This window comes from Bufo bufo, chromosome 6, assembly GCF_905171765.1.
Source record: "Bufo bufo chromosome 6, aBufBuf1.1, whole genome shotgun sequence".
In the NCBI taxonomy this organism is placed as follows: domain Eukaryota; kingdom Metazoa; phylum Chordata; class Amphibia; order Anura; family Bufonidae; genus Bufo; species Bufo bufo.
In genome coordinates this window covers 13767007-13780287 of record NC_053394.1, presented here as the reverse complement: position 1 = coordinate 13780287, position 13281 = coordinate 13767007, and the positions used below count along the sequence as shown (strand labels likewise).

At 49.2% G+C, this 13281-nt stretch overlaps 1 protein-coding gene across 5 annotated transcripts in view; it reads left to right on the top strand.

The window, feature by feature from the left end:
- ADD3 (adducin 3) overlaps window positions 1-13281 on the top strand; it is a 55555-nt gene that overhangs the window by 19142 nt on the left and 23132 nt on the right. For 3 of the 5 annotated variants that reach the window (XM_040435385.1, XM_040435386.1, XM_040435382.1), the window contains exon 2: window positions 2373-2415. The exons of 1 other annotated variant lie outside the window; for it this stretch is intronic. The gene's annotated coding sequence lies outside the window, so the exon portion shown is untranslated. Of the gene's footprint in view, window positions 1-2372; window positions 2519-13281 lie in introns of those variants that run through there. One more of the 5 variants, XM_040435383.1, reaches the window with a different exon arrangement.

Here is a 13281-nt window from a genome sequence, read left to right as displayed (position 1 = left end):
TTTTTGGCCGCAATGTTTTTTTATCTGTTTCCATGCAAAAAGTGATGTTTCCTACTTAATTACAGCAAGCAGAGATCTTAAAAATCACCAGGAATTGATGCAGGAAATATATTTGGAAAAGAGTAACAATTGCACAACGTGTCTCCTCGCATCTTGTAACATTTTGCTCCTCGCTCTGTTGGATTCTCTCCACTTGCTGACGTTGAAGGCCAGTGCTGGTCAGTATCTTACTGGGATCTAATGGTTTCTCCATCTCTCCTTCTGGAAATCGATCATCTTCTGCCAGTGAGTTTTTATTGTCCCGGGGGCCCCCGTATCCAGTACTCAGCACTTCATACCTGTGTAATAATAACACTTGTGCGGTTCCTCCGGGACCGGCTTTTAGGAAGAGGAAACTCCATTTAAAGGAAAATCTTTCCATTTTCCAGCTTTCCCGGAGTCGGGATCGATTTCACAGCCTCGTCCACAGATATTTTTTTTTTATCTTGCTGGATTTTTCTGATTTTATTGTTTTTCCGTTTTGCACAATGATGGCCGTGAAGAGGGCTTTAAAGTCTGAAAGTGATTCTGCGCCAGGTACACTGGGTGACGACGCTAATGGCGTTCTTTGCAGTTGGCGTAGAGGTGGTCACTGAGCTTTTCTCCTCCAGTACCCTCCCGTTCTCTTACAGCTTTACTTTTGTGTCAGTCTTTACTGTACTTGTGGTATTCTATTTATGAATCAGGAGGCTGAGGATGAACACTGGAAAAAGAGGCGGTTTTCATCAGTCTATGGGAACCTTGTGCATTGGCGCTGCAGGATTCCTGACATTACTGTGAGGACTACAAACCCCAGCATTGCTTTTTGTGTACATTAAGGCTCTCTTTACAAGTTGTGGGGAGGTTTTTCTGCATTTTTATGTGTTTTCTGTACTTTTGAAATGCAGGTAGATAAGCAGAAAAAATGCACATTTTACCTTGTGCAGGTGTACTCCAGTTACTACCAGAGCTGTATTCAGTTCTGTAGCATTGAAATGATAGTTAATCAGCTAAGCTATATGGCCACATAACTGGCCGCGGGTGCAGTGTGTTTGCAAGGGCAGCTATCAGAGTTGTAAATGCAGCTCTGTCTGTGACTAGAGTATAAGAGTAGTTTACTGTACAGTAGAAGTAATCTTTATGTATATTTGTGACGTTAAGATGCATCTGGTGATTTAACCCTGTTGGTAAAGTTGGAGTTGTACTTTTATAGTGGTGGTCGGGGGAGCCCTGGGGTCGCCCTCTTTTTCTGTCCGGGTTCCCTGGCTCCCCCTCGTCTGCGGTTAATCTCCCCCACTAGCGGCCATGGCTGCAGCAGTGATCTCAGCTAATCTGTAAAGCCTCGTGTAAGTCCTTAATGAGGTGGAGAAATTACACCAGATCTGCCCACGCTGAGATTTTAAGATTAATGTTTAGTAATCCGGTAATAAATTTGTCAAAACTTGTTCAGCGATGATGTGCTAATTTCCGGCGCGATGGTGGACATCTACTTTACAGATGGAAAATGATGGAATGTGGAAAATGATGTAAATATTGAAAAACATAAAAATAAAATTGGAGGTGTAAATGGGACAGCGATACAATGTATCTGTGTACCCTGAAGAGGATTCTACCCCTCCCCCCCCCCCAAAAAAAAGAGATCACTATACTCACCCTGCCCTCTATTGATAATGAGATGACTGCTGACCCTGCCTTCTAATCACCATGAGAAGACTGACTCCTCCCTCAAATGATAATTAGATGACTGACCCCTCCCTCTACTGATAGGATGACTCTACTGACCACGTCTGCTGAGAGGATTCTATGAGATCACTACACTGACCCTTCGCTATATAGTTAATGAGATGACTCTGCTGACCCAGCCTTCTAATCACCATGAGATGGCTGGCTCCTCCCTCAAATGATAATGCAATGACTGCAGACCCTGCCTTCTAATGATGAGATGACTGATGACCCCTCCCTTTCATGATTATGAGATGACTCTGCTAACCCCGCCTTCTAATAATAAAATGACTCTGCTGACTCCTCCTCCCTCTGATGGAGACGACTCTGCTGACTCCTCCTCCCTCTGGAGACGACTCTGCTGACTCCTCCTCCCTCTGATGGAGACGACTCTGCTGACTCCCCCTCCCTCTAGAGATAATGAGCTGACTTTATCCCAATCTACACAGCAAAGCTGAAAAGTAATTTTTAGGAAATGTCCTCTATTCTTTGCTCCTTTGTGAAAACTCAGAATCTTTATGTAGACAATCCCTTAAAGATACAGTAACCTGATAATATATTGTGTGTCATTTTCAGGTTATACGGACATAATCACAAAGAATAAAAACATTAAAATATTTTTTCTCTTGTAGGTGAAGAAGAGCTGAATTTTCTTCCTCCTGGGAACGTATTTGGGTACGTGGCCGGATATTATATCTATGGGGTGCGCGGAGAGGGTCGCACTGGATGATGGATGATAACGCTGCGCAGTGACGGCTCGGTGTAATGTCTTCCACATGTACGGGGTACTTTCATGTCCCGGCTCCTGGTTATGGTTTCTTCTTTGTGAGCTGATAGGACGTCTGTGTTTTTGTTTTTTGTCCAATTTACTTTCTGTAACAATTATTTCTGGTTTTCAAGATCTCAGCTTGCTGTCATTCAGTGGAAACCCTCACTGCTTACTTCCAGTGGATTCAAATATGTCTTGATCACAGAGGGGCCCGGTTTGTTACAATCCAGTTGTGAGAGCTGTGTCTAATAACGAGCCATGCACCTCTGTGACAATCACATGAATGACAGCAAGCAGAGATCTTGAATACTATGAAAAGTTTACAGAATTTTTTTTTTTTTTTTATGAATCAGATTTTTATATTTGCTGAGATCCGGTTGAGCTGCATCTTCTCCAGATCTAGTCTTCAGGGGACCGCTGATCTTCAGTCGTCTCCAGTCTTGGGCTAGGGCTGCACGGAGACAGTTGTCGCACCACAATTTTCATCATGGTAGTCAATGGTGTGGCACTGCGACACGACAGTCACAAAATATCCATGCAGTCGCCGCATGTCGCGGCGCGACTCCATTGACTATCATTACAAATATGTCGCGCAGCACATGTTGCAGTGTAATTGTAGCCTATATGTCGCGCGACTTATTGCCTTGTACTCCAGTCACATCCAAAGCAAAGAATTCTGTTTTCTGCCCCCTGCTTGTTCATTGCTCTGGTGATTAGCATTCTGGGAAGTGTAATTTTTTTTTATCCAGGCTTTGTCCAGTCATCTCATGTGGGAAACACTAATTCCCCCCCCCCCCCCCCCCCCCCCCCCCCCCCCCCCCCCCCCCCCCTCGCTCCATTATACGACCTCCGCTATGCCATTAGGGAGGTGGTTAAAGCTTGCTGACTGTTTCCAATAACATTCATGCTACCTTTTGGACTGGAAGATGCGCTGGGTGAGTTTTATAGAAAAAAAATAAAAAATCCATTTATGTCATGCAAAATCCACCTCTCCGTTGTGATAGTGTTGAGTGCCCCTTTAAATGTCGCCTCCCTGGGGGCACCTCTTTGACTTCCCTGGAAGGTCGTTTGCTCGGCTTGTGGTTTCTGGGTGCGGCGTAGTGTTTTTAAACCTCACGTCGAGCTTCCTCTTTGCCTCGGCTCTGTAGAGTTCACCCCCTCAAGACGGGGTTAATTACAGGGCTCTGCATCTGAACTTGGTTCATTGGCATTTGAGGTGGTTCTGAAATAATTGAGGAGTTTTCTGGGGTGAAGACTGTTTGCGACGGGTTCACTGTGGCCCCCGGGATCTCGCCAGATGATAGCATTCTCTATATGCTCCCACAAATCCTTGCACTGGGGCTCATCCTGAGCCTTCTGGTCCATGAAACAGAGCGGGAGAGCTTACAGTCCAGTTAAAGGGAAACCGCTCTTTGAAGTTTTGCGCAAACTTTTGCATTCCAGTTCTTCCCCATTTCAAGATCTCTGCTTGCTTGACAGTGAATTGCAAGCATTCTTGTTTCTATCCGGAGGCTGCACACCTGCGCTGGCCTGATACTTTTCACAGCTGGGGGTTTGATACAGTTGCATCCACTCTAGACAATGCTCAGCCCGGATGTTGCATTTTGATACATTTGATATGTTTCCCTGCACTGATACATTGTAACAGGTCAGAAGAGTTTGCTCTGAGGTTATAAACAACCTATGGCACGGACCGCGGCGTGGACGGAGCGACAATGGCGCTGGGTTCTCTTAGGGGTTGGAGGGATCGATAGGGACTTTATCATTGTCAGAAAGTACAGGACTTTGATGCTCTCCTGGGTGTGAATACTTATAGAACTCACAGTATGCAGAACACAGTAATGGCAGAAACTCTCTGCACCCGGGTCTGTGAATTGGGGGGGGGGGTGGAGATCAGCGGCGTTCTCCATCACCGGCACCCGCCATCCTGCCTGTTATCTGGAGGGGCTGGAGGATCTGCTCTATACATTATCACAGCTATTGTTTCCTGCCTGAATAGGAAAGTTCAGCATTCCTGCTCTGGGTGGGGGAGGTGGGATTAACCCCTTGTGTTCGCGCTCGTTCACTATAGACCTCCGTCACGTACAGTAAAGCCGACCGTATATAACTGGTAATAAAATATTCCCGCCAGATCAGTCTGTCAGAAGCATTTCGAGGTGGGCTGGAGGGCGGTGGGTCGTCATCCGTGTCTGAATATAGATACCCTCGGAGACACGTGTCAAATATAACGCAATGTAACACGTGTCGGAAAACGCCAAAGGGGTCACAGTATTGGGCGCACAGATCGTACTTGGACCCTGGGGGCCCAGTGGCTCCGGTGCCGTGTGTGAGAGGACTTTACTGTAGATTGGCCCCGTCTTTCGAGCCCACCACTTTCAGCCCTGCAGCGCTGGGGACCTATAACCTGGCTCATGTATACAATGCCAAGACGGCAGTGAAGACTGACACGTCCACGGTATGGCTGTAGAGGAGAGAAAGTAAGCCGATGTATATGCCAGTCAGAATCTGCAGAGAGCCGGGTGGCTGCCGTATTTCGGTTGGCACCTTCTGAAAGCTGGTATCTGGTGGGGGGATTGTGATGAGTGCGGCCTTCCTGACTGATAAGCCTGTGATATTCCAGGATGTCCACCCCCCGCTCCCATCATCCTCGCTGTCCCTAGTCCTGCTCCAGATAAGCTTCCATATCCTGTTCTCAGCAGATTCCCGGGGGTGAGGTCCCGCCGGAGGAGGCTCCTTCAGGATGACGCTTGGGGCCCTCAGGCCAGTGCTGATACGCAGGAGCCCCTATCATCCCGTTATCATATACTTTGTTTCAGTTTCTCACGATTTTTAAGTTGCATGCTTGCTGTCAGTGAATGGACCCAGTCAGTAAGCTTAAAGGGATTGTTACAATGTAGAAGCTGCAGCAGCTCAAATCCCTCCTCTGCTGACACACTGTAACAAGCCCATGTTTCGTTCACAAACAGCAAGCAGAGATCTTGTGGACCCATCCCCCTGATATCCTCAGAGGGGGGGGGGGGAGATAGTAAAGCAGGGCCCCCCCCCCCTCCCTTTTCTACACCCCCAGCTACTAATTAGCCAGTAATTAGCACATTTAACTCCTTCCTTGGCTGGAGGGGAAGCCTGGGGCGGCAGGAAAATGGTTAATTAACTCCGGCTGTTATCATTTCTCCATCTATCGTATTAACTAGAAACATCTGGCACCCCGAAACTGTAAAGGGAGGCCCCCCTGGCACCCAGCCAGCCGCGGAGGGCGTAGAGCCGAGGACGGGGTGCGGCCACAATGGATTAACCCCCCCAACGCTTTCCCACGTATGACTCCTCCCTCGGACCCCCCCTCCCAGGATTTGCTCACTATAGGGAAGCCATTGGCACTTTTAGTGGGTTGGAGGTGTCGCCCCCTATACATGCTATGTTTTGAGGCAGGGGAAGATGGCCGCCGATCTCCTGCGCTGCCGACCTCATACGCCAATGGCGCCGCCCTATTGGAAACGGCTGCCTTTTAGTTGTAAGATACAGATGTAGCAATCTGTGTCATTGGCCTAAGTATTGAGCATAGTTTCACTCCCTCATCGTCTGTCTGTAATGTGTCGGTCTTCACTGCATTCCTGGCTTTCTGTTCATGAAACTGGATGCTCAGGATGAGCCTATAATATATCCCGCCGGGATAGCACAGTGCAACTGAAGTGGACGAAGCAGCCGCTTGAATAAATCATTATTGGCGGTTTTATCATCCTAGTCTTTTTCCGTTGGCCGCTCCTCGCTCTCTCCGCAGTGAATCCGTCCCTTGTATGCAGGACGCTAAATGTCAGGCCCTAAATACAGGCACAGACCCCCCCCCCCCCCCTCCCCAATAATAAAGCCCCTGTGAGGCTGCCGGGGCGCAGAACATGCCGTTCCTCGGCGCGCTGACCTCGGTGATTGCTCCGCAGACCGTTGTGATGTCATTCTGGAGATTTCATCCGATCTGCTGCAAACAACCCCCCGACATCAAGAAACCAGCAGCTGCATCTGCTCCGAGGAAAGCTGGGTGGCAATCAGTTACTTAGTAAGTAACATGGACTAGTACAGCTCTGCTATACCTCTGTAAACAATGGACTAGCACAGCTCTGCTATATCCCTGTAACCAATGGACTAGCACAGCTCTGCTATACCTCTGTAAACAATGGACTAGCACAGCTCTGCTATACCTCTGTAAACAATGGACTAGTACAGCTCTGCTATATCCCTGTAACCAATGGACTAGCACAGCTCTGCTATATCCCTGTAACCAATGGACTAGCACAGCTCTGCTATATCCCTGTAACCAATGGACTAGCACAGCTCTGCTATATCCCTGTAACCAATGGTCTAGTACAGCTCTGCTATATCCCTGTAACCAATAGACTAACACAGCTCTGCTATATCCCTGTAAACAATGGACTAGCACAGCTCTGCTATATCCCTGTAACCAATGGACTAGCACAGCTCTGCTATACCTCTGTAAACAATGGACTAGCACAGCTCTGCTATATCCCTGTAACCAATAGACTAACACAGCTCTGCTATATCCCTGTAACCAATAGACTAACACAGCTCTGCTATATCCCTGTAAACAATGGACTAGCACAGCTCTGCTATATCCCTGTAACCAATGGACTAGCACAGCTCTGCTATATCCCTGTAACCAATGGACTAGCACAGCTCTGCTATACCTCTGTAAACAATGGACTAGCACAGCTCTGCTATATCCCTGTAACCAATGGACTAGCACAGCTCTGCTATATCCCTGTAACCAATGGACTAGCACAGCTCTGCTATATCCCTGTAACCAATGGACTAGCACAGCTCTGCTATATCCCTGTAACCAATGGACTAATACAGCTCTGCTATATCCCTGTAACCAATGGACTAGTACAGCTCTGCTATATCCCTGTAACCAATGGACTAGTACAGCTCTGCTATATCCCTGTAACCAATGGACTAGCACAGCTCTGCTATACCTCTGTAACCCATGGACTAGTACAGCTCTGCTATATCCCTGTAACCAATGGACTAGTACAGCTCTGCTATATCCCTGTAACCAATGGACTAGCACAGCTCTGCTATATCCCTGTAACCAATGGACTAGCACAGCTCTGCTATATCCCTGTAACCAATGGACTAACACAGCTCTGCTATATCCCTGTAACCAATGGACTAGCACAGCTCTGCTATATCCCTGTAAACAATGGACTAGCACAGCTCTGCTATATCCCTGTAACCAATGGACTAGCACAGCTCTGCTATACCTCTGTAAACAATGGACTAGCACAGCTCTGCTATATCCCTGTAACCAATGGACTAGCACAGCTCTGCTATATCCCTGTAACCAATGGACTAGCACAGCTCTGCTATATCTCTGTAACCCATGGACTAATACAGCTCTGCTATATCCCTATAACCCATGGACTGGTATGGCTCTGCCGTATTCCTGTAACCCGCGGAGCGGCACGGCTCTGCCGATCTGCTGCTCAGGAGTCTGGGAAAGCTGAGTGATTACCCCTTATGGCGGCCATATTGGTTGTCATTGGCTCACCGTATCTAAAGTGTTCAGGAGTCTGGGGAGAGTTGGGTGACTACATCAGGGGAGGCCGCAGTGCGGACCACAATGGTTGTCACCCAGCTTTCCAACAGGTGACAACCTATCTAACAGCTGGTACTGTGCCCGTTGCCACCCAGCTTTCCACAGATCCTGACCTGCATCAGTAGTAGTCCTTTATCTCTCTCCTGCCTGTGGTGACGGTCTTTACTGCAGTTCTGGTATTCTATTCCTGAGGCTTCAGATGAACGTAGCAATAAATCCCTCTCGGATCTAGTGTAGTAGATCTCAGTGGTTTATATAATAGACCCTGCAGAGATATCCCCCCCCCCCCCCCCCCAATATATCGTGCGACTGTAATAAGGCGCTGCCTGTGACGCCCCGGTTGTTGGCCGGACGCCTGGTAAATCCCCCCCTCTTGGCGACTACAGAGGGGATGTCAGCGGTGGACATGAGATGTGGCTCTGGCGCTCCGCCACGCGTTCTCCTTTGCATCGAGTGTTTTGTGCATTCCTAGCGTGCTGCATTGAACAGCGGAGACACCCAGTTATGCGGGTGAGCCCCACGTACCCCCCGTTATCTGCCATTCCTATCTGATGATGGGGTGCAGCGTGGAGGGAACATTTAAAGGGCATTTCCAACTAGAATGAGGGGAAAAAAAAGTCTGGCGTTTTTGTGTCAGTTTAAACTGTAGTCCTAGAATTCTATTCATGAACCACTAATGACAGTATCACTGGTGTGGTTGGCATGTGGCGTTGACGAAGATGAGTGGTATTCATCTCTGCTCTAGCTCCTCGATCTGATGAGGGAGAGGCCCTGTCATCGCTGCACCCGGGAGCCTGACCCCGCCATTATGGGTCCTGAGGGAACGGCTCTGATGTCTGGGGGCACCGCATCCGATACAACTGCCTGGCATCCCCCGGGAGCCCTGGGAAAAAACCTTCCCTCTGTGCCTCGCAGCTCACAGCGCTGAGATTTCCTGGGGGTCATTTTCTGTGACCACCACACATTGTGCATCCGCCATTGCTTTGTCCACGTGTCGGTCCAAACTGGAGTTCTGGCATTCTATTCATGACCCAAGCTCAGGATGCGCAGTGCTGCTGCAGCACATGGGAAAGGCTTTTATGGAGGAAGCTGACGGTCGTTCTGCTTCCACTACCCTGGCCGCCATGTCGCGGGGGCGCATCGTCACGGTGCACGGCGCTCTTTTATCTCTCGCGCCGTGTGTTGTCTTTGTCTGGTCAGTTTCCTCTTTTTCATGCTCTTGTTTTTCGTCTGGGACGTGACCTGTGACCGCTATTCTGCGAGCCAAGTGTAGTTATCATAGGGACATACTGCCACTGACTTACCCCTTCCATCATCTCTGCAGGAGTAATACTCACACCAGTTGGGGGCGCCATTACTTATGCAGGGCTATATATATATATATTAGAAATAGTACCTCGCGCTGCCCGTGTATGAAGTGCTAGTGGTTTGTGTGTTCCAGGGGACGCCCAGGCGCCCGATCGCTAGTAACCCTATATACCCCAGCAGCTAACTGTCCCCCCATAACAGTGACCTTCACAGCCTCTCCCCCCTCCACGGTGACCTCTGCTGCGACCTTCCCCCCTCGACGGTGACCTCTGCTGCGACCTTCCCCCCTCGACGGTGACCTCTGCTGCGACCCTCCCCCCCCCCCCCCCCCCCCCCATCTCGACGGTGACCTCTGCCGCGACCCAAACCTGTTTTATGTCCTGACTTCTTCTAAGCAAGTATGGCTGCAGTGTAAAGTATGGGAGAGGCACAGAGCACCACAGTGGAGTCCGTCATTCAGTCCAGGCCACTTCAGACTCAATACACAAGCTTTCCAGGCTGGAGTCATGATCATAGCTGTGCTGTAATGGAGCATAGGTGCAGTGCACAGCATGGGGGACAGGAGGGGGGTTCCTGACTACCCTGTGCCCCTGTAGACTCTGCAGATGAGCCGGAGTCACCAACTACAGATGGGAATTTCTGCTTTTGCATTAGTTTCAAGTCAAAGGCAGGTGTGTGAATTGCCACATGGGGGCAGCAGTGGTCACGGGGGGGGGACATGATCCGGAGACCTTCTCACCCGCCTGAGCCCCACCTGTCTGATAATATGATGGCGTCCTCGTCGGTGACCTCACCATCTCCATGGAGCGATCATTTCCTCCCAGGAAGATGCTTCATCCCCGGGAAAGCCATGGCCACTTACAGAGCGACCGCCTGGCGTCCGCCACGGAGTCCTGTGCAGGCTGATGCATCAGTTTCCTGCTCGAGGGGGGGGGGGGGGCCCCACATAGTCCTGTGACCCCGCCCATTGCGCCGCTCCAGTCCCGGATAGAACTCGTGCAGTTTGCCGTTTTTGCGGCCTTGACATTAGCTGTACAGGCGCCGGCTCATACCGCAGCGACGTAAGGGAAGAGATTGTTGTCCCCACAAAATCTCCAGGGGCCCATGAGCTTGTAATTTTCAGGTGGAGCCCCTCGTATAGTGCACGGCGCGAGCTTCCTGACCGCTGGATTTTATACTTCAGCTTAAGTCTGTTTTCTTAGCACCGCGCTCATAACCGTAATTATTTCCTGGCCGCGTCGTTCCAAGTGAGCAGCCGTGTCCCGGATCCCGCTCGGCTGCCAAGATAAATCCCATAATGTGGATCCCTGCAGATAAGACCACGAGGACGTAGCCCCTTCATGATTTACAGATGCCGGATTATCCGATATTCTGGATTGCTGGATGTTAGCTTATCACTGTGCACATACATTACTTATCCTGTATTATACTCCAGAGCTGCACTCACTATTCTGCTGGTGCAGTCACTGTGTATATACATTACTTATCCTGTACTGATCCTGAGTTACAATCCTGTATTATACTCCAGAGCTGCACTCACTATTCTGCTGGTGCAGTCACTGTGTACATACATTACTTATCCTGTGCTGATCCTGAGTTACATCCTGTATTATACTCCAGAGCTGCACTCACTATTCTGCTGGTGGAGTCACTGTGTACATACATTACTTATCCTGTACTGATCCTGAGTTACATACTGTATTATACTCCAGAGCTGCACTCACTATTCTGCTGGTGCAGTCACTGTGCACATACATTACATTACTTATCCTGTACTGATCCTGAGTTACATCCTGTATTATACTCCAGAGCTGCACTCACTATTCTGCTGGTGCAGTCACTGTGTACATACATTACTTATCCTGTACTGATCCTGAGTTACATCCTGTATTATACTCCAGAGCTGCACTCACTATTCTGCTGGTGGAGTCACTGTGTACATACATTACTTATCCTGTACTGATCCTGAGTTACATCCTGTATTATACTCCAGAGCTGCACTCACTATTCTGCTGGTGCAGTCACTGTGTACATACATTACTTATCCTGTACTGATCCTGAGTTACATCCTGTATTCTACTCCAGAGCTGCACTCACTATTCTGCTGGTGCAGTCACTGTGTACATACATTACTTATCCTGTACTGATCCTGAGTTACATCCTGTATTATACTCCAGAGCTGCACTCACTATTCTGCTGGTGCAGTCCCTGTGTACATACATTAGTTATCCTGTACTGATCCTGAGTTACATCCTGTATTATACCCCAGAGCTGCACTTACTATTCTGCTGGTGCAGTCACCGTGTACATACATTACTTATCCTGTACTGATCCTGAGTTACATCCTGTATTATACTCCAGAGCTGCACTCACTATTCTGCTGGTGCAGTCACTGTATATAACATTACTTATCTGTACTGATCCTGAGTTACATCCTGTACTATACTCCAGAGCTGCACTCACTATTCTGCTTGTTAATGGAGACTTGTGGATAGCCACCCCCAACAATGTAATGCTGAGGGCAGTTGGTGTTTCCTACATGACTTTACACCTCACAGAATGTGAAGCCTGCCCTGTGCCGATGCTGGCGATGAGGCCATAAGCCCCAGAGATGGAGCGTCCCTTTAAGAGCCGCCTCGCTGTGCCCTGCCCCCGGTGATGAGTTCCTTACACAGATCTTTCCTGTTATAAGACACATTTGTGATTCTCCAGCTGCTTGTAATAACGGAAAAACATTGCGACCTTCCTTGCGGTCCCCGCGATGGACGCTGTCTGACTGCCAAGTGGATTAGCAATGTCCTTTCCGTAACCCTTCCTTGTTAAGGCGCCAGCGGACGAGTCTGCGACTATAGCGTGTGGGGGAGGGGCCTAAACACCGATCCACCGTCCGCTATCTTGAAGACAAATTCTCCCATGCCCTTGACGCCTCCTGAGTGTAAAGCTGGGTGACAACTCCGACGGCCTTCATGGAGAGTGAGCAGGAAATTAGGAGTTGATTGCAGCTTTGGATGTGACTAGAGTATAAGAATTTGGCAAGTATAGACACGTAAAGGCGCTGGGGCAGTGTGAATGTTGTGTCTTTCATAAAGCAGTACAGTCAGTAAGCCAGCAGGGGGTGACATTAGGAAATGACCTTGCTGGATTCTTAGTGCAGCTTTGGATGTGATTAGAGCAGAACATATGAAAACAGTGAATCTGCAATCAACCTAATGTCCATAGGAATGATGAAAGCAGCAGATCTTCTCTGGTTGTCACCCAGCTTTCCTAGAATACGGAACGGCAACAGCCGGATGTGGGGGGAGCGGCTCTGTGAGAGATGTGCCTGGGAAAAGCTGGGTGGGAGCGGTAATGTCGGCACGTAAGGTGTTTGCTGCAAAGTGATCCAGATATATGTGATGTTCAGACCCCACCATGACTGCAGTTTAGTAGACATGGCCCCTGCCTCTTCGAGGGCAGCCTCCGTGTCACGTAGAAGGGATGATGAGCGCGCGCCGCCTCCGTCTGACTTCTCTCCCAGGTTATATAATCTTATGAGGATGATGTCAGCCTCCCAAATCCCTGTAAGAACCTGCTGGCGTTAACCACAGCCGAGCCGCGTTCACATGTCGCCACCGCGCGTTTCCAGTCCTCCGGGTTCTTGGGTTTCTTTCCAAGTTTTTGCTACAAATGTAACAAGGAATGGCCCCGCCCCCTGCAAGGCCGTTCATCAGTCACTGGGCGAGAAGTGATGGGTGTCGTGTATCCCTTTAAACATCCTCTCGGCAGTATAATGACGCGCCACGGACCGACTGACGCGTTTCAGCACCTATCTCAGACCGTCCTGAAGCGCGGGTACCCTCCCGTCTAGTTTTCATCAGAT